Below are 23845 nucleotides of genomic sequence, written 5' to 3'. Positions count from 1 at the left end.
ACAAACTAAAATAATGGGTCAGTACAAACCCATGATAGCCTGAATTTCATTGATAATTTTTCAATTGCTGGTGTTGTGATCTTTGCAAGTTACTCTACCTTTAGGATTTTTATTTCCATAGCAGTAAAAGAGAGGCAATAGTTACGTCTCTTATTTATTTATTTATTTATTGTCGGTCCTAGGGCTTGAACCCTGGGCCTGAGCGCTGTCCCTCAGCTCTTCAGCTCAAGGCTAACTCTCTACCACTTGAGCCACAGAGCTGCTCCTGGTTGGTTTTTTGTTTTTTTTTTTTAAATTGTGAAAATACATACAGAGGTGTTACAATTACATGAGAAAGATAATGAGTGCATTTCTTATCAAGCATTGTTGCCTGCTCCTTTGTTTCCCCTTCCCATCCCTTCCCATTTCTTCCCTCCCCTCCCATATCCCCTCCTCCCCCCCCACCCCTGCGCCAAAGTTGTAAAGCTTGTTTTTTGACAAAATGTTTTGTACATCTCATTGTTGCAATGGGTCCACCTGTATCCCTATTTAAACAATTTGTTTTTTCCCTTCCCCTCCACAAAGTATACCAACACTAAAGCTATCAGCACAACTAGGTTTACTACAGCATTATTTATCATAGCTAAGATATGGAACCAACCCAGATGCCCCTCAGTAGATGAATGGATCAAGAAAATGTGGTATATATACACAATGGAATTCTATGCCTCCATCAGAAAGAATGACATTGCCCCATTTGTTAGGAAATGGAAAGACTTGGAAAATGTTATATGAAGTGAAGTAAGCCAGGCCCAAAGAAACATAGGTCCCATGGTTTCCCTTATTTGCAATAACTGGTATATGTCTGAGACAAGTAGAAAAGGTAAGATAAGTTGATGTTAGGGAAATGAACCCTAAGATATGTATTCAAATGTTTTTTCTTTCTTGCTATTGTTTCTAACATACTTATAAGATATTTCTTTGTTGCTTTGTATGTTCCTCCCCCATGGTATAACTGCTACTGGTTTTATGAGTAGTTATTGGAGATAAGAGTCTCATGGAGTTTCCTGCCTGGGCTGGCTTTGAACAGCTATCCTCAGATCTCAGCCTCATGAATAGCTAGAAATATAAGGATGAGCCATCAGCATCCGGCATCTCTTACAATTTTAAAAAATCATTTGTTTTGTTCCAGAAATCTGATTTTGCCCAATATTGGATTATGTGACACTTGTTTACAACCAGAATATACCCTGATAATTTTGATAATTAAATGTCTCTTTAATTATAAACATATAAATTTAGGGCTGGGAAGGTGGCCCAGTGGTAGTGTGCTTGCCTTGCATGCATGAGGCCTTGGATTCAATTCCTCAGCACCACATAAGCAGAAAAATCAAGAAGTGGTACTGTGGCTCAAATGGTAGGGTGCTACCTTGAGCTGAAGAGATGAGGGACAGTGCCCTGGCCCAGAGTTCAGGTCCCACAACCAACCACAAAAACAAAAAACAAACAAACAAACAAACAAACAAAATCCATCCAAATTTAGGCTGCATTGATAGGAGCAAAGTCTTAAGGCCCCTAAAAGAATATTTTTATTATACCCTAATGTAGGCCACTTAATCCAACTAGAAAAGTCAAGTTCTTATGGATTTTAGAGCACTATGAATCAGACATGATATGGGAAGTAGTAGCACTGTACACACGATTGCTTTTAAACTATGGCTGCAATATCCATGTGTGGCATAAGGCCAACATTCTTTGGTTGGAATCCATGAAACACAGTGGGAATTAATCAAGGTCCTCCAGCCCACTGAGCTCATGAAAATAGTCCTGAAGCAGCACTTTGCATGTGTGTGAATGTGTGTATGTGTGTGTGTGTTCCAATAAAACTTTATTTATAAAACGGGCCTACTGGCTGGATCTAGCTGTGTGCTGTAGCTTCCTGACTTTTCTCAAATCTATAAGCATCTCCTCCACATTTTTTCATATCGTGATGTTCTCTGAAGTTTAGAAGTCTGGAAATTACATCCAACTATCTTCCATTATACTTTGTAACCCTTCCCTGTGCTTGTGATATAGGTATTTGCCTTTTTAAGCTCTCTCTTTGGGAACATTGTTAGATATTCGAGTTAGATTTCCAGGACTGTTTTTGGAAATTTGCCCTGAGCTATTCGAGACCAGGGACTAGTTTTCAGGGTTTTTTTTCCCCCCATTGCTCTTAACCCCGGCTGTTTTATGCAGGGTGTTGGAATGAAGTAAGGTACAGCAATGTACTAGGGTCTGAATCTGATATCAGAAAGAACTGAGGATCAAGTTAGAAGCTTTACCTTGGGAGCCTAGGGTTCTCTACATTTTCTGTCTAGTTTTGGAAAGCTTGTGACCAGCATGAGGTCTCCTGATATAGAAATTTTAACAGCCACTAGAGATTGACTAGATCTGTCATTTGTATTTTTTACAAAAACCCAGGAAATGCAATTAAAAAAAAATATTAGAGTCATTGTATTATTGTTTGAGTTTTATCTTAGTCATTCAATTGATAACCAGCATGACTATTGATTACTAAAATATGTTTTGATATTATTACGATTATGGTTACTTTGCTTTTCTTAAAAACATATGGCATGAAGCATCTTATTTCCACTGTGGAATTCTACGCAAGGGAAGCCACAGGCTCTCAGCTCTTCTACACTGTTAGTCTCCTTCTTTGCCTTTTCTGATTTCTGCATCAGGTATGTGAATAACTCCATCATAAAATGTGCCAGAGTCTGAGAAAGTTATTTCACCATCAAGTCTGTCAATCTTGAAGAACTGGCTTTCTGATGGCCGTTACTCTCCTCCACTGGGACTCTTCTTCATATAGTGCTACCACTGCTATACAGTGACGACCATGAAGAGCACGATGTCCAGTAATGCAAGCCAGTCACAGAAAGACAAGCACTGCATGATGTCACTCATGCGCAAACCTACAAGAGTTGATCTTACAAATGCTGAGAATACAATGGTGGCTGTGAGAGGCGAGAGAAATTAGGGAGAAGAGAGGGAAATAGATGATGGTCAGAGGACATAAAAGTTCAGTCCGTTAAAAGGAATACACTTCTAAAGTTCCACTGTACAGCACGGTGACTATGGTTAAGGGTGACATATTGTATTCTCAAAAATATGTGAGTGGATGTTATATGTTATCACAACAAAAATGATAACTATGAGAATAAAATACTTGTTACTTATTCTACTTTAAAATTAAAATATACAAAGCTATCTGTTCGAAAAATGAAAATTAGCCCCAAAGCTTTTTGTGTGAAGATTTTTACATAAGAAATGACTAAATAATACTATGTTAATAGTATATTTATTTTCAGGTTTTGAATGAGAAAATGATATAATTTTCAGACTTGGTACTTACATTTGTTAACATGAGAATAAGATTACTGAATGCAAGAAGGGGAAGTGAACTAATTAGAGAACAATATTTACATAAAGTAAAAAGTCATAAATGTTGTATGGCCTTCTGGGTCTTAGTAAACTAGATAATTTTGAGTGTATAAAGACACAGAAGACAAGATCCATGAATAAACAGAATCGAGGACATAAAGGTTTCTGTAAATAAGCATTGAACCATATCACCAAAGACAACAAAAACAAAAACAGACACATATTACCAGAGAACCTGATGTTTATTTCTCATATTATTTAGGCAATACTAGGCCTAAGTTTAACACAGGACCTTGCCTTGCCAGTGAAGTGTTCTACATGCCTCTAGGCCTTTTCTGCATTAGTTATTTTTCACACAGGGTCTCATGCTTTTTCTAACATTACACAGTGATTATCCTACCTTTGCTCTCATGTAGCTGCAATAACCAGAGTGACCACCATGCCTAGCTTGTTCTTTGAAATAAGATACTGGTTTGATTGTTTTTTTCTACCCAGACTGGCCTCAAACCTTGAACCTTCTATCTCCATTTATCAAAGAAGTGGATTATTCTTTCATACATTGTTTGTTGTTTTTGTGGTTTTAGGTTTTAGGGTTTCAGGTCCTAGGTCATGTCCCTGAATTTATTATTGAGGTTTAGCCCTCTACCACTTGAGCTACAGCTCCACTTCTAGCTTTTTCCTTACTCATTGGAGATAAGTCTCACGGACTTTCCTGCCTAGGCTGGCTTCAATGTATAATTCTCAACCCTCAGCTTCTTGAGCAGCTAGGGTTATAGGTGTGAGCCACTGCCTACCCAACACACATTTTTATATGTAGTAAAATTCTATTCAAAATTTATAAAACACACTTTTATTTTTTCTTTGGTATAGAATCAGTTAGTGCACTAAATATAGAGGAAGCAATGGCAGGATGCTGTACTGTACATTACCAGAGACATTTGCTCATTCTTCCAATGCATGACCATGGCTATAATGCTTCCAAGAGTAAAGTAGCCCTCCAATCTGTCCAAACAGTCACTAGGAGGTAAGAGTGTTTCTGTGTGGTGTTTGTGTTCATGTGTGTGTGTGTGTGTGTGTGTGTGTGTGTGTGTGTGTGTGTGTGTGTGTGTGTGTAAAGAAATGGGTGAAGGATACTATAAGTCATCTCCAAGAACAAGGGTAACATCACATAGTGCTCTCAATCCAAGTGATATAATGTGATGACCTATATAGGTCTTCATATTCTCATTTTTAAGTAGAATTACTTGACTGACATTCATTAAATCATATAATATTTCTCTTTCTTTTCTTCTTTTATCAATATAAGTGCCAACAGAAATAGCATAATACTAAAGAAACACTACTTCCAGAACAACCTACATCTGAATTCAGCCGCTGAGATACTGTATCACAGAGATTCTGTGGATATTAAACGTCTGTATGGAGTCCTGGAAAATGGTAAAATCACACCTCACTCGCTGGGAGATTCTCAGTTGTTAGAAATATTGAAAGCAGGATTGGAATTAGTTATATCCCAATCTAAAGTAGGGATAAATAATACAAGTTACCCAAATTAAAACACACACAGTTCTATGACCGGCTGACAAAGGTACGGTTATCTTCCAAAAAGCACTTGGTAGTAGATCACTGTTCAAGTACCAAAGATGTGTGAAAGACACATTTGTCATCAAATTGTAAGAGGAAATAGAGAAGTCATGGGTCAAGAAGACTAAACAAAGAAAATATAATAATGACATATAATAAGACAAAAAGCCCACCCAGAAAATAGCTGGAAAAAAACCAGAGCCTTAGTTTCAGTTTATGTTATTTTAAAAGAGTGAAATTTAGTAGAAGTGAAGAAATCTACTTTGGAAACTAATCTTTGCAGTATTAGTAATAACAAAAATATAATTTACTTATTTCTTATTGCATATCATAGCAAAGCTAAGGGCTTTGCAAGCTTTCTATGTTAATTTTTTACCATTCCCAACAACATTTAGATTAAACTAATTTGCTAAGAAAACTTTTGCAAAGGAGACTTCCTCGGCTACAGATTTTCTTGCACTAATAAATTACGTGTAAATATTCAAGCAATCTTTTCCAATAAAGCTCAGGTATCAGATGAACAATATGGCAGATTTTTAGTTAGAGATTTCAAATTCTATCTGGATGCACTTAGCATGATTTTGGTACTAGTGTAAATGGCTTCCACATTCGCCTATATGTGTATAATGCATTTAGACGGCTGTCAGAATTTTTATATACCTGCCTCAAATCTGACTTTCTTTAGTAAGAGAGGAACTAGTGATAAAATCTATGGTTAGATTGAATCTTACCATATGGAAAGGATTAATATTTGGCCAGTAACAATACCATAGTAGTGTAATTTTTATTCTCTATCACTGCTCAGTTTGGCAAGGATTATCTTGCCAAATAAAAGAATGTCATGACCCCTGCACACATAGAAGAGAGTACAGATGTAAATTAATAACCACTATGAAAGATTCCTGGGGGATAAAACACAATTCTGTAATGAACTGAAATAGAAAGAGATGTCATCAGAGAGTAAAAATTGTAGCATCACTGGAAGATAATGTTAAGAAGAAATCCTGGAAACTTGTAACACAGAAGAATTATAACTGTAAGTTGAACTCACTCTATTTTATCAAGTTGGTGTAGAACTCATATTTCAAATATTATACAATATGAATATGTCATCATAGTATATGAGATATAATTGCTTTAATATATTATTAGTACCACTTTTTGTGATTTTACAATTGCTAAAACATCTATCTATCTATATATATATTGTATTCGTATACATCAGAAATTTTATGAATATCAAGATTGAAAATAGCAACAATTTAATGTCTAAGTTGATACATACAGATCTTTATCTACTATTTTCAGATGAAAGTAACTGAAGAAACTATAATTGGCATACTTATGAAATGAGGATTATTATGGACCAATTGCTTATTTCTATATGGAAAATCAAAGGAAGTCACATCTCATTTCATATCTATAATTATTCTTCATGGCGAGACAGTTATTATAATTATGGAAGTTTAAATTTTAAAGTCTAAAGCACTACTGCTTTATGAGTGGATCTGTTTCTGAATGTGGTACCTTTGATATAACTAAATGCTTTGAGAATGACTGTTTCTCTTTTTCTCAAGATAAGCTAAGCTATTGCTGGTGACTTATGCCTGTAATCCTATTCAGGAGGCTGACAGCTGAGTATCAAGGTTCAAAGCCAGCCCAGTCAAGAAAGTCTTTGAATCTCTTATTTCCAATTAATTACCACAAAGCCTGAAGTAGAGCTTTGGCTCACGTGGTAGAGCACTGACCTTGAGGAAACATGCTTAGAGACAGTGCCTAGGCCCTAAGTTCAAGCCCTAGAACCAGCACAAGAAAAGAAATAAAAGATAAAATACATCATATACTTCTATTTGTAATTAAATAGTAATGCTATGGAAAAGAACAGCAATATCATGGACAGTGATTTTTTCATATATTACCTTTAATAGCATATAAATAATGAAGCTGGAATTATTGTATTTTACTTTCTCACCCAGGTACCTTCTTCCTATCACAAAGCTAAGTAGGTTCCTTTATCAAGGATGAAACACTATTAGACTTTGTTTTTGTTTTTTCCTTTGTAAGAAATGATTTATGAAAACAGTACTAGCTGAAAAACCACAAGCCACACATTTTCAGTTCTATTTTAAAAAATGTGTGGGTAAAAATTGCTTTCTTCAAAAGAAAGGAAATACAGAATATACATAGATTTTCATTCCCTACTAAATAAGTTTTCATAAAGCAAATGGGATAATTGACATTTGATTAATAAGAAAACATTATTTGCATTCCAGCAGCTATGGCTAGTAGCAGTAAGGCACAATCAAGTTGGGTACCCATGCAGCATGGGAATAATAATCGTTTCCCTGTGAAAAAAGGCAAGAATATAGATGTGTTTTTGAGTCCAATGTTCTGAGAACATAATTTCCTCCTATAAATAATGTGAGCAAAGTTTCAGTCTTGTCTTATCAATGGTACTGTGAACAAGGCTAAAAATCAAAGTGTCAAGGTAAGGTAAGAGATAATAGTGGGAAGGGAGAAAAAATTGGAAAATAGACAAAGGAAAGAACTTTATGAAGTGAATTCTGCTGAAATTACTTTTCATTATAAGACAGCTAAAGAAAGTACATGTGTCTTTATTTTTAAGTAACTAAAATTCCCTGAACAACTTCTGTTTAGTCTTTAAAAACAAACTATTTGAGTGTGTACTTTTAGTTTCAAATGTCACTATTGTGTTATGAAAAAAACAAACCACTATAATCTAAAAGTTGTCTAGTGCAAATGCTTCTGTTCAGCTCATTCTCCTCGTTCTAGTTTTTACTTGAGTTAGCTCTCTGGGCTGCTAGGACAAATGACCACAAATGGGTGGGGTTAGCCCTTTGCACAATTTTATCTCGGTTCTGAAAGCCAAAGTCCAATACCGGTGGTGAGAAAGGGTGAGTTCTACTAAAGATTGTGATGGAAATTTCATGCCTTTTCCATAAATTGGGTTGATTTTACAGTGCTTTAATGGTCCATGGCTTTAGAAATGTTGTTCTGAGTCATTTCCTTCATCTTTCCATGCCCTTCTTTCTATATTTGTGCCCATCTTTAAATTTACTTAAGACACTCATCATACTGACTTAGAGCCCATCCTAATGACTTTGTTCTAACTCTAACTAATCATATCGGCAATTCCAGACTTAGTATGAGGTATTAGAACTCAGGATTCTTACATGTGAATTTTAGACATACACAATTCAGCTTATAAGAAGACTACAATTTTCTTGTGCTCTACTACGCTATATCTATTTCTTTTTTTACAGTCTTTCTCATTATAATGTTCCATGCTAACTGGAGTTTTCACAGTTTTTTCTTTACATTTCTTTTTTTGATATTTATTTATTTATTCATTTATTTATTGTTGGTTATGGGGCCTGAACTCTGGGCCTGGGCACTGTCCCTGATCAAGGCTAGTATTCTACCACTTGAGCCACAGTGCCACTTCTGGATTTTTCTGTGTATGTGGTAGTGAGGAATCGAACCCAGAGCCTCATGCATGTGAGGCAAGCACTCTACCACTAAGCCACATTCCCAGCCTTTTGTTATTTATTGATTAAACCAAACTACATAGATTAGAACTTATCATAGATCAAGTATTCAATGCATATTTGTGAAAGAAAAAAAGAATGATGCCTGTCAAAATGCTAACATATTCTCTGGTACATAAAAAGCTCCAAAATACATTAGCTCTTCTCATTGTAATATATGTATTGATTTGAATTAGACATCCTGGAATGATCTTGGCCAAAATATTCAAAAATGACTATTTATTACTATGAAATGATCAAACATGCCAAGACGTCCAAAGATGTTTAATTGTACTGCTGCAAACTAGATTCATTAGACAAACATTTATTAATTCCAACATTATCATACAGATTAATGAATGTGAGAGATTTATAAATATACCCCCATATTAAATAGACTATTTAAATTGATTGCTCAGCAATCTATCCAGCTAAATTTATAATCTTTCTGATTGTTTCCTGTATTCAAATGCTCTCATAAAACAAAGACACTATTTCTAAAAGTATTATATCTTTAATATAATTTCTAGGTATTAGTTTGTTATACCAACTTATTTCATTTTAGGAAATAACACCATTATGGAGGGGAAAACAACCAGTAGTCACTAATAGATTTTGAAAGTTTGTGTGTATCTTACAAGTCTTCTTCTCTTTCCCCTGAGTGGTAAACATAGTGGCAGCAATAGCAATGTCTTAGGATACATTTTCTCTGAAATAAAATCAGGAAAAGGATGCTGTCTCCCTGTTCTCATGATACAAAAATCAGTAATTAACATTGAGGTACTCTAACCTTATTCATATTTGGGTCATTGGCCTATAGAGTAGTAAGCAGGGTAAAATTCCTCCAGAGTAGCACCATATGCTGCCATAAATAGCAATGACGAATTTCAAGTTAGATTAATTTGGTTGTCTGTGAAAAAATGGGAATGAATCCACTTATTAGCCACTGAGTCCAAGAGAACTCCATCAGACATGCCTTCAACCAAGGCATTCAAGCTCCCCAGGGACTCTTGAGCCATAGGGGTATGCAAAATAAATTAAAGCTAAAATATTGTCCAGAGGAAACCATATGTTTGAGCAGACTGCATTTATCTTGATAAGAGGTTGCAAGTGTTAAGACAAATCATGTCCAAGTTGTCAGAAAATTGAATTAGGGCCGGAAGGAAGAGGAAAATTTTAGTTTGGTGAGCTAGGAAGCTTGACAAATATTATCCTGAAATTAGCGGACATGAGTCTGGTGGATAAGATACTCTTAATCAATCTAATTTTTCCCCTTGAGAAATAGAGGTAAAAATCTTAAATGTAGGCCTGTAAGTGCTTTTTGACTTTTCTCATAAGTGTATATTATATAAAACCTAATATTAATGTCCTGCATTCTACAATCCAGATGAACAATATTATCAATAAGCAACAGACTATTCTAAATTAGATAAGTGCTCAGAATTATTTTACCCCTATCATGTGCAAAATAGTAAAGAAAGTATACAATTTCTTACTACCAGAAAACAAATATTCTCATGCCAACATAAAGAATAACAATAGAGAACACTCAAAGTATAGATAATGTTAGAATGTGAGTGGTACTAGGGAAGAAACTGAGGCAATGGGACAGTGGTACTGGATTATTGAAGAATAGATGGGCTGGGAAGGATATTAAAGAAGGCAAAAGGATAAATGCATGAATGCATAGATATCTAAAGGAGAATACTCTAAAGAAGTTAATAAATCCTATATGTGGTTGTGCAATTCTAGCTATTTAAAGAGCAGAGGCAGGAAATCAAGTTTCATGCTTTGCTTAGTGTGTTTTAATTAGGTTTGTCTATTTCATAAGAAGTATTTTATCAAGTTAATAAATAAAGTATCTGCTTACTCCAGTACTTGTTGAAAAGACAAACTACACTCATATTACTTTGAACGATTGTTGAAAAGTTTGAGGGCTCGGTGAATGTGAGCCTGTAGGTGCTCTCTCCACTCCCTCCTACCATGTTATCTGAGGGTGCTTAGGCTAGTAAGAACTTTGATGATGCAACTTTGTGATGTAAACTTGCAGCACCTAATGATGTAACTGCACAACAGCAATCACCTAAATCATTCGTTGGCAAATGCTCAAGTTTTGTTTTTGTACATGATTGCGGTTGATAGTCTAGATGCTTTTTGTTTTTATGGTGGGTTTTAGAATCTAAATAAAAAATCATTTTTATACTACATTTGTGATTGCATTTAGTGTACATAATCGGTGTACAAATAAATTGACCATATAAAAATTCTAGTACATGAAGGTATGTGTCTTTAAAGCTAATCATTAATGAATCAACATTCTATAGGAAGATTAAATCGAGTCATTGACTTTATAAGTCAGTCTTTGTCATTGTCATGTGAAGTTACATTTCTCCAGAAGGGGTCGGGGAAAGAGACTGAACATCCACCCAGACTTATCCATTTGCTCAGGCCTATATGCCACCATTGAACCTTGAAAGACTGAGCCATCATGTTTCAGTTCCAACAATTCTATCGCATTTTTTTTTTCTGTTCAGTGCTATGCTAACACCTTTCAAGCTGCAAGATTCCATACATTCTTCAAAAGAAAACTAAATTAGTATAGGAGCCCAGTACCATGAATTGCAAAGTTTCTAGGCTACTGACCACTTTTAAATCTCTAATTTATGATGGGACTCATATGATCACGTGAGTGTATGTTTACATATTGACATTTGTCTTTATCTTCCTATGGAATCTTAATGTCTATGATATATATGTATATGTATACTTCAATATTTTGTCACATTATTGATAAAATAGTATAAAGGCCTAAAAAATAATAAGAAATAACATGATTAAATCAATACTCTATTCCAGAAGATCTCAACCAGAGTTGATTTTCAGCCCCAGAGCAACACATTTGGCCATATTTACAGTTGCCCTTATTGCAGTTGACGGGGAAGTTTGCTACTGGCATCTAGTGGAGAGAAGTCACAGAGGCTACTAGTCATCCAGACCTCCCACAAGGCACAGGCAAGTTCCAGAGAGCAGCTCCTGAATCACTAGTGCAGACTGACAAGCTACTGTATACTCAGCTGCAAGTGGGCCCCATGTTTATAAATCTCTCACATTTAAAATGGTAAAAACCTATATAAATACATTTGAAATATTCAATTGTTCTTAATCATTCTTCACATCCTTTCCTTAGGGACAATCATCTTCTAATAGATATGCAGGTAGCCCAGCAAAATTTGTGTTTTATTATTTTATTTTATATATGTCAAAACCAAAATTCTGTTGTGTTTGATAACATGTAGGTATCAAATTGTCAAGCAGCCTACCTGTTTCTTCTGATTGATAAAGCTATTAAGGGTATCAATTCCTTCTTAATTTCTTTTTACAGCAAACCTTCCTCTCCCATTCTTCCTTCCCCTTTCTCCCTCTCTCTTTGGTTGTGTTGAAGATCAAACTCAGGTATTCATACATGCTAGGCCATAACACTAAGACACATCTCTATCCCAAGATTTATCAACATTAAGATTCAGTCTAGGCCATTGATCTTTAAAACACACACACACACACACACACACACACACACACACAATCTCTAATAAATAAATAAATAATAAATATCTGTGTCATCATTTATTATTTATTGATAAGGGTTTTGTTGTTTTCATTTTTCTCCACGACAAATAATCCTATGATAAACTCTTATACTACACACATTTTTCTTTCAAAGGCATAATTGATGACAAGTATAGGGATTGGGATGTCTCTTATAATGGATAGAGTAATAGGTTTCCAAAACTCAGAATATAACCCTTTATGAAAGAATCTTTCTAATTGTAACTGAGTCATATCCAGTTGGTTCATGATAAGAGTAGTTCCTAACCTGGTAATCGGTTCTCATGAGAAGAAAACATCATATGCACACAGGGAAACTGTCAAATGAAAACAGGCAAATATTGCCCAAATGTGTTATTAAGCCACAGAGAATTGTCTACCTCAAGCCAAAATTAAGAGAGTCACAAAATAGTCTATCTCACAGTTTTCACAATAACTCAGCGGGAAATTACAGCTTATACTCAAACTTCCGTAAAAGAAAGAATTTTCTGCAGTTTTAAGGCCTCCCTCACCCCCCAGGTAATGGGAATTTGTTATGGCATCTCTTGGAAACAAATCTGTCTTGATATCTGATACATTATCACTGTAATTAAGTTGAATATTGACTAGCTAGGTTGTAGAGCCTGGGTATACACAGATAATTTCATTTTTGAGGCTCTCTTTTTTTCTTGGTATCATTATATGGTTCAATTTGTGTGAACCTGATTCCTGGAACACATCCTTTGATTGCTTTCATTGCCTTCATTCACTTCCTGTAATTATTAGTAGGGTGCATAACTTTACATAATTTCAATGCATTCATTTCCATAATACTAAGATTTATCTGTTTCATGCTTGACTCATTTTGTTTATGTGTGGGTTGTTTGTTTTAAAAATATACAAATTTTAGGGTGATGTAAGTAATTGTGAACAATATCTTTGTCTGGGATATTGTAAAACTTTTTCAGGCTATGAAATATATTTTATTTTTGCATATAATGTCATTTTAGTATGAGTTATATATTTAATATAGCAATTTAATTTTTATGGGTCATTCTTAATTTCTAAGAAATAATCATTTACACTACTACTCTAAAGTCATTGTCCTACACATTATTCTAAAAGTTTGATAGTTTACTTTCAGTATTAATACTGTTAATATATTTTAAAGCTATTTTCATCCATGGCATTACATAGAAATCGATTTTTTTCATAGAAAAAAATCAATCTTTCTCTTTATTGAGCAGTAGATCTTCTGCTCATTTAGTTGTAATTCTGCTTTTGGCCTATACTTTCTTTCTTAAGGATCTATTTTGGGGTTCTATATTCTACCCCAATGACACATTTGTCTGTTACTTTCCCTCTATCATTCAGTCTTAAATGACATACTTTTTTTTCCTTTTTTCCTTTCTTTTTTATTTTTGTCCTACTTGTGGCTTGAACTCAGGGTCTGGGCATTGTCTCTGAGCCACAGGTTCACTTCAAATTTTCCGGTGGTTGATCAGAAATAAGAATCTCAAACTTTTCCTGTGTGGGCTGGCTTTGAATCATGATCTTCAAATCTCAGCCTCCTGTGTAACTAGGATTACAGGTATACCAGTACTCAACTATGAATAAACATTTTAAAAATAATTTATATATATAAATATATATATTTGAAATATATATTTGAAAATAATTTTTATATATGAAAGAATCAAATGCCCAATTTTGTTCTTCTTTAAATAGATCTTACATGTACATAACCCCTTATCAGACTATAGGGATATTAGTATCAGTATTTGAAGTAGCACAATAAACTGTAGATGAATTTCAACTAAAATTTCAAGTTAACTTATCATCTGACATCCTTATATTACTCAATCTTAAAGTCCTTTTTTTTCAAAATTTTATGACCATATGTTTTCCTATTTTTATTTGTTACAATTCATTAATAATATTTGTAGACTGGTGTTTCTTTAGCACTTATTACATTATATATGTATGTGGGTATATGTGTTCAAAATTTTCTATTTTCTAAAAATAAACAATACTATACTCTTTTGTTCCCAAGTTCAGATGAACTTTTATATCACTTTTAGGGCGTTGCTCAATGTTTGGAATTGTGATTGTGAGCTTACTTGCTATGGGTTACAATGTGAATACTACTACTTCCAAAATGTCATAGGCAAACCTAGCACATCTCACATGTGCTCCACTACTTGAACCATGCTCCTTGTACTATTATTTGTATTTTGCTTTTAAGACATGTTCTCACTAAGTTGGCCAGTTTGAAACTCAAACATGAATTCTTTGAATTCAGTGTATAGCTTTAAAAAGATATTAAAAATCATTTATAGAGGAAAAGGGTCAACATGGTATATACGGGTGCAAACAAACCAAAAAAATCCAAGTCTACTTCTCTCTATCTCACTTGCTCACTCACTCTTCTTCCTTCCTTTCATGCAATCATTCTTTACTTATTTCTCTCACTTGTTCTTTCTTTCAGCCAGTTCTGGGGATTGAATTTAGTTAGGCCCTAGTACTTGAGCCACGCTCCATTTCTTTATCAGATAAGGTTGTACGTTTTTGACTGGGCCTGGCCTCAGAACAAGATCTTCCTACACATGCCTCCTTATGTAGCTGGGATCAAATATAAATGCAACCATACCTAGCCTGTTAGTTTAGATGCAGTTTCACTAGTTTTTTGCCTGGCTGGAGCTGACCTGAAATAAATAATCCAACTGATACTTTGCAAGCTAGGAAAAGAGTTTCCTCACTGTGAATAAACTAGAAACAGTGATGTGGTGGTTAGAGTGATTTGCCTAACAAGGATTAGGAATAATCACTGTGATTTTAAATGTGAGATGCTAAAGTCTTTCCAAAGCTTTTAATAAATTGAACATTATTAAGATTGATAAAATGAGGATACTTATTTTCCAAAAGGACAGTTTACTGCTGAGCATGAAATAAATGAAAGAAAACTCCAGGAATCATTAGCAAAGGAGCTCTTCTGCCACATGTGTGAAGTAAGTAGGGGTTTGTGGCATTTGATATGCAGACTGTGGGCCTCTTAGAAAGCAGAAAACGTGTGTGTATGCGTCTTGTTCCCATAGAGGGGAAAGGACAGTACATGGAAGGAAGGCTTTCATTCCCTTAAGCATATGACCACATGCCAGAGACTTAACCTCAGCAAGACTGTGTGTTAGATGACTTGAATCAAATGGAGAAGAAAGTGTTTTTGTTTATCTACTTACATACTTTCAGTTAGAATCTGGTTTTGTGATTGACTCCACTACTTCTGCATATGCCTCACACATAGCTAGGATGAAGAGTATGAATTAATATACATGGTTTGTTTGTTGAAATAGTGACTTACTAATTTTTTACCCTGTCTAGATCCAAAAGCTAATTCTCTAGATCTCTGCCTTCAAAAACTAGGGATTACAGGTATGAGACAGAGGCCCAGCAAGAGAGAAAAGTTTTAATTAGAGGATGGAGGCTACTATTATAGGAAATTGGAAACATGATTAAATTGGTACAAGGATACTAAATTATAAGACTAGAAAATGTACATTATTCTAACATCTTAGGATTAGAATAGAAAACAAATTGCTTAGACTCATTTAGTTTAGACTAAGAATTTTGATAAAAATCAATCCCTACTTATAATCAAGAAAATAGAATCCAGGTGTCAATGGCTCACACATATAATCATAGCTACTCAAGAGGCTGAGATCTCAGAATTAAAACTTGGAGCTAGGCTGGGCAGACAAATTCAAAAAACTTGTCTCAAATAAACAGAAAAAGCAGGTAGTAAATGTATGACTCAAGTAATAAAATACTAGATTTGAGAAAGAGCACTGAGCAAATCATGAGTTTTTTCCCAGACTATAAACAAAAAAGTAAGAGCTCTGGGATATATGGATTTATATAAGTAAATTATATACTTATATGTATATATGAATAGTATATATGTATGTTTGTATAGTCTCATGACTACCAAAATATAATCCTATCCCTAAAAGATAGCAAAATTTGAAGTAGAAAACTATATTTGAGATATGAAAATAATTAGAACACACTCATTTTCCCATACATTACTCTATTTAGCATATCTAATCTATAGACTATTGCTGAGTAATATAAAGCATTGGAATCCTCACAATCTGTTTATTCCTTATTTTTTAAATCCTTCAATAAATATATTTGTTTATAGTATTAGGTAATATATGGACTGGGTACAGGTTTCATTTTATGTGTATATATTCACTTCACTTGACATACAGAGACCATACTATTATAAAAATTTCTCTGACAGTTTTCCTTACTAGGCAAAATCATGAAGTATGCAATCATATGGGGCTGATAATAAAATCATAGTAGCTTTCTGTAGTACTTGCACTCTATATAAAACCTGGACATCATCCTTAGAGACTCCAAGACATTTTCTTCTCTTTCATCCCATCGTAACTCAGGCACAGCTCACTCATTTCCTCTGGCTCTCATAAACATATTCTTATCAGTAGGATTTAGATTTTAGACTTGCATATCTCATGTTGTATAAAACGCTTCTACAATATTATAAGCATGAAAATCAAATAATAGATCCTCTTACTGGGATAAACATAATAAAAGATATCTCATGACTGTATTATATACTATATAGTATCTATAACATCTTAATATATATTCATTGGTCATGATATATACTATATATGCATACTTTTATATATGTGTCATGCATTCAGGTATATGGATAGGGATATGAGCACATATATGTAATAATACCTGTGCAGATATAGATAAATGTGCATGTGTAGGAATGAATGGCTATTATTGACAGGATAAAAATGGATGGAAATATATGATGACAAAGTGGTATTCTTTCACAGAAATAGCAGTTTGTAGAAAGATTAGAGAATGCTAGCCAAACAGGAATTTCAGGCAATTCAAGGCTCCTAATAATAGACAATGAGTCAAGAGCCAATGTCGAGATGGACAAAATAGAAAGAGTCATAGTAAGTCTGCTATCCATAGTGACAAACGCTGTTGTGTTCTTACTTGGTAAGTCTTTAAGAAACAGAGACCAACTGATTTGGCATTTCTTTCAGTGAGAAGTTGCAAAACTCAGAACTGAGGAAACAGAAGGAAAAGTAGTGTGCCTGGGGATAAATTCAAGGGTAATTCAGGATGACATTATTAGGACTTTAGAATGCATATATGTGGATTTTGGAAGAAGGGCTCAACCCTGAACTAAAGATCTCAAATTTCAAGAATGTTGACAGAGCATATTTAAAAAATAATGTGAAGAATGAGGTTCAAAGCCAGAGTGGGTAAAAAAGTCAATGAGATTCTTATCTTCAATTAAGCACCAAAAAAGCTAGATGTGGTGCTGTGGCTCTAGTGATTGAGAACTAGCCATGAGCAAAACTCCTCGGGGACAGTTCCCAGGCCCTAGTTCAAGCCCCAGTACTGGTACAAAAAATATAAAAACAGTATAAAAATATTGTAAATATGAATATGAAATATGTGAACATGTAAAGACAGGGTATAATGTCCAAAGTCTACTTTGAGAGTTGAGTTATTTAGTAATAAGATTCAGAAAACTTGAGGGCAAAGCCAACTGGTTGCACTCTCTAAGTCAAACATAGTCAACTCATTTGGTTTCTTTGAGCCTTACTTAGATTTTCCCCTGTAAAATAAAGTACAATTTGCTGTGCTCTTGTAAAGATCAAATGAGATCATTTCTATGAAAGTGTTCTTTAAACTCTTATGTTTTTCCAACAATAAAGCCATGTTATTATCAGATTAGAAATGGTTCTGGCAGAGCTATGTCCCATATTAACTTTTGTTGGTGCAGCTAGTGTTTGTGTGTGTGTGGGAGAGTGCTTGAGTGTGTGTGTATGTGTGTGTGAATTGAAATTGTAGAAGGCAACTGACTTCAAGGGTAGATTATGTTGCCTTAATAAATGAAGGCAGAAAATCCAAGTAATATTGGCCAAGAGGATTAGGATTTACTTGGAAAGCCTAAAGCTGCAAGAGTGGAATAATTTGTAGAGCAGTGCACCCTCTACTTGCAAGACAACATGAGACTTCCGGTGAAAAAACAGTGAAAAAAAAAAATAGGCTTCCCTGACTGAGCTCTAAAAAAAGTAAAGATGATGCATAAAGGAAAGGGATCAGTGCTTACAGCAGGTATCTGCACATAGCAGATACCAACATGGTAGATGTTCATAAAATCCTCCCATATGGTGGAAACTGACAAGGAACTAAGCTATTCCCAAAAACTGATTTGCTGTTGTTCTCTGACACTGGTCCCAGAGGAAAACCATTTGATTTTTCTCCCCGAGAGAAGCACCTATGACATACAAAGAGATTCTCCCTGGCCCTGTGGGGAAATGAGCAAAGATCTAGGCACTGGTGGGAAAGGAGTCACAGTTCCAGACTAAGGATTGGAACTATTGTAAAGAGTGGCAACTCCAGAGCAATGAGGAACAGAGCAAGTAGGAAGACATTCACTTTAAAGTCATTCAGCACAGAAGAAAGGTGAGGAGATCAACTAGAAGTACAATGATGAACAGAGAGAGATGGAAAAGGAAAGTGAAAAGGACAGTGTCTGCAAATGACTTCACAAGACAAGACAGTACATGTTTAACTACACTTCCTAATCAAAGCATACTGTTACTTAGATATTGATCATTGTTCATGAACCAATACATTTCCTATGAATGTAGTAACAGTTTTAATAATGTTGAATGTTCATGACACAAAGAAGACTCAGTGACAGTTGAGATATTCCAGTTCTGATGAGAGAGAATTAAAAGTAAATCTTCCCAAAAGGGTGTTCTATTGAACCATCCTAATACAAATAAGGATGTATTAGTTATCTAGCTTCTAACTAACTCAGGAATGAATGTGCTCTGGGAGAATAAATATTTAAATACATAGTTGTTCTATTAAGATCACCAGAAGTGCCACAGGTATAAAACTAGTGAAGTTTTTGTGTGATAATATGTTAATCTTATCTCATCTCTCACCTACTATCTGTAGTCCTCTATCAAGTAATGCTAGATAAAAATGTTACTTGTATCGGGCAGTTGTTTCTTTGAGGATTTGTTGTTGGAGGATTTAATTTTTTGAGTTCCAAGTAAATTTTAAATATGAGACCCTTGTCAATTATATGGCTAGTGAAGATCTTCTCCCAATCCGTGGGCTTTCTATTGATCTTGCTAGCTATGTCCTTTGCCATGCAGAAGCTCTGCAGTTTTATACAATCCCATTTGTCCAATCTTTCTTTGACTGGCTGTGTTTCTGGTTCTCTATTAAGAAAATTTCAGCCTGTGCCAAGGAGACCAAAGGTTTCTCCTATTCCATCGTATAATGTTTTCAGCATTTCTGCTTTGACTCAAGGTCTTTGATCCATTTGGAGTTGATTCTGGTTCAGGGTGTGGGCTAAAGACTAAAGAGACACTTCTCTGACTAGGAAATAAGAATGGCCAATAGACACATGAAGAACTTCTCAACCTCTCTAGCCATAAAAGAAATTCAAGTCAAAACAACATTGAGAATTCTACCTCACCCCAGTTAGAATGGCTCTAATCAAGAACTCTAATAACAACAAATGCTGGAGGGGATGTGGACAGAAGGGAACCCTACTGCATTGTTGGTGGGAGTGTAAACTTGTTCAACCACTTTGGAAAGCAGTATGGTTCTTCAAAAGACTCCAAATAGAGCTCCACTATGACCCAGCAATCCCCCTTTTGGGCATTTACCCAAATGATCACAAATAAGACCATACTAAAGCTACCAGCACAACTATATTCATTGCAGCATTATTTACCATAGCTAAGATATGGAACCAACCCAGATGCCCCTCAGTAGATGAATGGATCAAGAAAATGTGGTATATATACACGATGGAATTCTATGCCTCCATCAGAAAGAATGACATTGCCCCATTTGTTAGGAAATGGAAAGTCTTGGAGAAAATTATATTAAGTGAAGTAAGCCAGGCCCAAAGAAACATAGGCCCCATGGTTTCCCTTATTTTCAATAACTAGTATATGTCTGGAACAAGCAGGAAAGCTCAGATAAGATGATGTTAAGCGAAATGAACCCCAAGATAGGGACACAAGTTATGTTTTCTTCCTTGCTATTGTTTCTAACGTATTTATAAGGTACCAGGTGATCTTTTTGTTATGTTGTATATCCCTCCCCCATAGTATAACCCCTGTTTTCACTGTATTTGATATTGGTATAATTTTGGGAGGGGAAAGGAAAAAACAAAATGTTTAAGTAGGGATACAGATTGACCCATTGCAACAATGAGATGTACAGGATGCTATGTCAAAAAACAAACTTTACAATTTAGGCAGGGGTGAAGGGGTGGGGGAGTGGGAAGGTGGGGGTGGGGTGTAGTTGAGGATGTGGGAGGGTCGGGATGGTAGGAGAAAAATAAAGGAGGCAGCAACAATGCTGGATAATAAATGTACTCATTACCTTGCTCATGTAACTGTAACCCCTCTGTACAGCATTTTCACAATAAAAAATGTATTTAAAAAAAGAATGTTACTGTTGCATTTAAATGTATCTAGTCTATTCAGATTCCACAAACTTATCTACTACATGTAATTAATATACAATATATACTGTATAAAAGATAAAACAATATAATACATTGCATGTGTAGTCGATATGCATTCTCTAACAAACATAAATATGTGTCCTTGACTTTCAGATTAGCAGCAATAAAATGATTGGCATAGAGGAATGGGGCCTTTGAATAATAGAAACTTAGTATTTTATTCTGGAAAGCCAATTGATAGTGCTTATGGAAACCCAAAAGGTATAAGATTTGAAACAATCCATCTGAATTCTTAGAACTTTTTCAGAGAAAATAATTTGCCAAATGTTCAATGAAATGTTCATAGTAACAATAATTAAGAATAGTCAAAAAGGCAGGTATGGTAGATAGGTGAAAATTTTATGATTATGATTTATCAAACAAAGACTATTGATACTTTAAGAAAAGTGACTACCTCCAGAATCATATAACCTCGGTGGAAAGGGAAACTCAGCTCCTTTTGCTGCATCAGTTACAGCAGGGCTGTGGAAAGGCGCTTCCCCTGCAAAATGAGCAGCAGGTGAGTACTGATAAGGGAAATGTGAAACTCTTGAGTATTTAAAAGCAAGAATTTATCAAACCATAACATATATATCTCAGAAACCTTGTTCACTCTTGAAAAACCTCATGAGCATTTATTTCTCCAATATTTTCACTTATCACCAATTCTTTGCATATCACCACCTGATAAGTTTTCCTAATTGTGTTTTTTGCTGTCCCATCAATGATACTATGTTTAGGGGACCATGACAGGCACGTTCTGATAGCTATGAGGCTATGGTGAGTTAATAAAGGTTATCATTATGTTATCACTCTCAGAAAACCCTTTCCTAAAAAAGGACTGCATATACACCACCTACATTCCTAAACACATCCTCTACCAACCCTCCACCATTCCTTGTAGCCTGACTGTTCAGAAACTCTGTGTGCCCGTGCACACGTGTGAACATACAAGTGCAGATCACGTGACAGAGGAATAGTAGGCGATGGATGATTCTCATGTATGCTTTACTGTACTTGGCAACTCCCATACCTTAGCCAGTGGTGATGAGAGATGACAGAAGCAGAAAACTCCAGTATCTGTGATTCCAAAAGTTCCCTCTTCTAAATCACCTAGTTCTGTACTGTAGATGTGAAGCTGATTATGTCTGATAGTGTGTCTTGGTAATAACTTCATGGAAACAGAAGATGATCATTTAACTTTGAGCATGTTTCGTTGGGTTTTGCTTTAGTACTCACTATAGTATGCCTTTAAATTAAGGCCCTTTCCCATTACATGAAACCCATCATTATCTCTTCACAAAACCAAAGGAATCTTGGGCACCCCTAACATGCCTACCCAATCCTTTGATCATAAAGTTTCAAAGCCATGCCAAGTTTCCCCCTGATTGCATGGCATGCCGCCTTTAGTAGCTTTTATTTTTGTCTTTATGCAAATAAACAAAGGCAGGGAATGGGAAAGCAAACCAAAGATGAAAGTCTGTTTAGAAAAATGCCAAAACAACTTGTTGTTTATCCTTGTTGCTATCACTCCTCTTCTAATGCTTCACAGATAGAAACAATGACCCTAAGCTGGAGTAATTTAAGCAAAATATCAGGCAGAAAAAAAACCAGCAGAGAAGAGAAGGCTTCACAGAACAAACTTGCATAATAGGTTCAGAGGTCTAAAACTTGATTGTTCTAAAGCAGTATAGCGGGCCTCACTGAGTCTGCACATGTCAGGCATGGGCAATATGTATCTCATATATATACATGTTTGTGTGTATGAGAGAGAGAGACATCTTTTTGTGTAACAGGAAAAACTGCAGCTGTTATTAGTAATATTGTACACAGGAGGAAGCAAAATAGAAGAAAAGAGTGAAAAGATACCACTTATCCAATATAATGTAGCTAGGAGATGACATTGTCAGAAAGGTAGCACAGAAATGTCTGACTGCAATATCAATGTGATCACTTTTTCTGTATTCTGGAGAAATTTTCTACTAGTGCCCTTCAGGAAACAAAAAGAAATGTTATTAACCCCAAATGAAATCAACTAAATACAGATTAGACAACCCTTGCCCCAAAGTGTTTGAGAATAGAAGTGTTTGCTATTTTGGAGCTATTTGGGTTTTTGAATACTTGTGTAGACTTTTAAAAATGCATATCCCAAATACAATATCTAAAATCCTAAAAGTTCCAAACTGTCAAATCTTTTCACCATGGCATTGGGACTTAACGTCTTCCACATGTCACAGCAGTGAAATGACAGCTTGGGGATTCAGAATTATCAACATAGAATATGCTCACCATGTCTACATTTCCCAATTTCATTCGGTCTTCCTAGAATTCTCACTATCATCCCATTCTTCACCAGAAGAGTTAACCTGTAATTTCCTTATTGCAAACACATGATTAAATTCGTGAGCTCTACAAATATTGATTTACAAAAGATTTAGATTGCCTTAGATTCATAATGAGGTAGTTGCAACTGATTCATTTAGGTTCCTTAAACTATGATAATCAGCTACTTTTAGGTCTACTATCATGATCATTTATTCAGTTGTAATTAAAACTGGAAACTGAATGGGCTGTATTGAGTAGTTTCCATAATATTCTTTGTCTTTCAGAGAGATTGGTTATCATCAGTAATATTCCAAACCGAAAGTTGCCTTTAAAAAATTCAAGGAGGGCTGGGAAGGTGGTTCAGTGGTAGAGCGCTTGCCTTGCATGCCTGAGGCCCTGGGTTCCATTCCTCAGCACCACATAAGCAAAATGAAATAAAGCTGGAAGTGGCGCTGTGGCTCAAGTGGTAGAGCGCTAGCCTTGAGCTGAAGAGCTGAGGGACAGCGCCCAGGCCCAGAGTTCAGGCCCCATGACCGGACCCCCCAAAAAAAATTCAAGGAGGTGTGGTGCTAGGGAAGGAAGTCACACTATTGAGAGCCAAGAAATAAGCCTGCATAAATATAGATGAATTTCTTAGAAAGGAGCAGGGACAGTGCAGTAGATCAATGCTATTAACACTAACACTGAAGTGGTGTTAGAATGATACAACACCAAAAGTATAATCTATTAAAGAAAATGCTGATAAACTCACTCTGTTGCAGTTCAGATTTTCTGCTCAGAATAGTACAAT

The sequence above is a fragment of the Dipodomys spectabilis genome, unplaced genomic scaffold (assembly GCF_019054845.1).
Source record: "Dipodomys spectabilis isolate Male_0828 unplaced genomic scaffold, ASM1905484v1 ptg000021l, whole genome shotgun sequence".
Classification (NCBI taxonomy): Eukaryota; Metazoa; Chordata; class Mammalia; order Rodentia; family Heteromyidae; genus Dipodomys; species Dipodomys spectabilis.
The sequence above is the reverse complement of the archived record's forward strand: the minus strand, read 5'-3'. Positions refer to the sequence as shown.